This window comes from Lithobates pipiens, unplaced genomic scaffold, assembly GCF_037356315.1.
Source record: "Lithobates pipiens isolate NorthernLeopardFrog02 unplaced genomic scaffold, aLitPip1_a1.2 Scaffold_19, whole genome shotgun sequence".
Classification (NCBI taxonomy): domain Eukaryota; kingdom Metazoa; phylum Chordata; class Amphibia; order Anura; family Ranidae; genus Lithobates; species Lithobates pipiens.
In genome coordinates, this window is record NW_027507764.1 from 340,061,255 (window position 1) to 340,061,533 (window position 279).

Genomic DNA, 279 nt, shown 5'->3' on the forward strand with positions numbered 1-279 from the left:
TCCAGTGATTTATTTCAGTTTTTTGGTAAGGATGCCTGCCCCTGTGTACATAAAGGATTATTATCAATGTTTTATAAAACATTAACACTTCCTAGTGAGATTTCTTACATTAAAGCTGAACTCTTTGTCTTTTTTTCTATTTTTTTTTTTTTACCTTTTTAATTAATATATTCAGCAATCTAAATACTGTGTTTATCGTTGTATAACACGCACCCCAATTGTAAGAGGGAAGTTTAAGGAAAAAATGTTTCTCTTCTATTCAACGACTGACACAGCTTC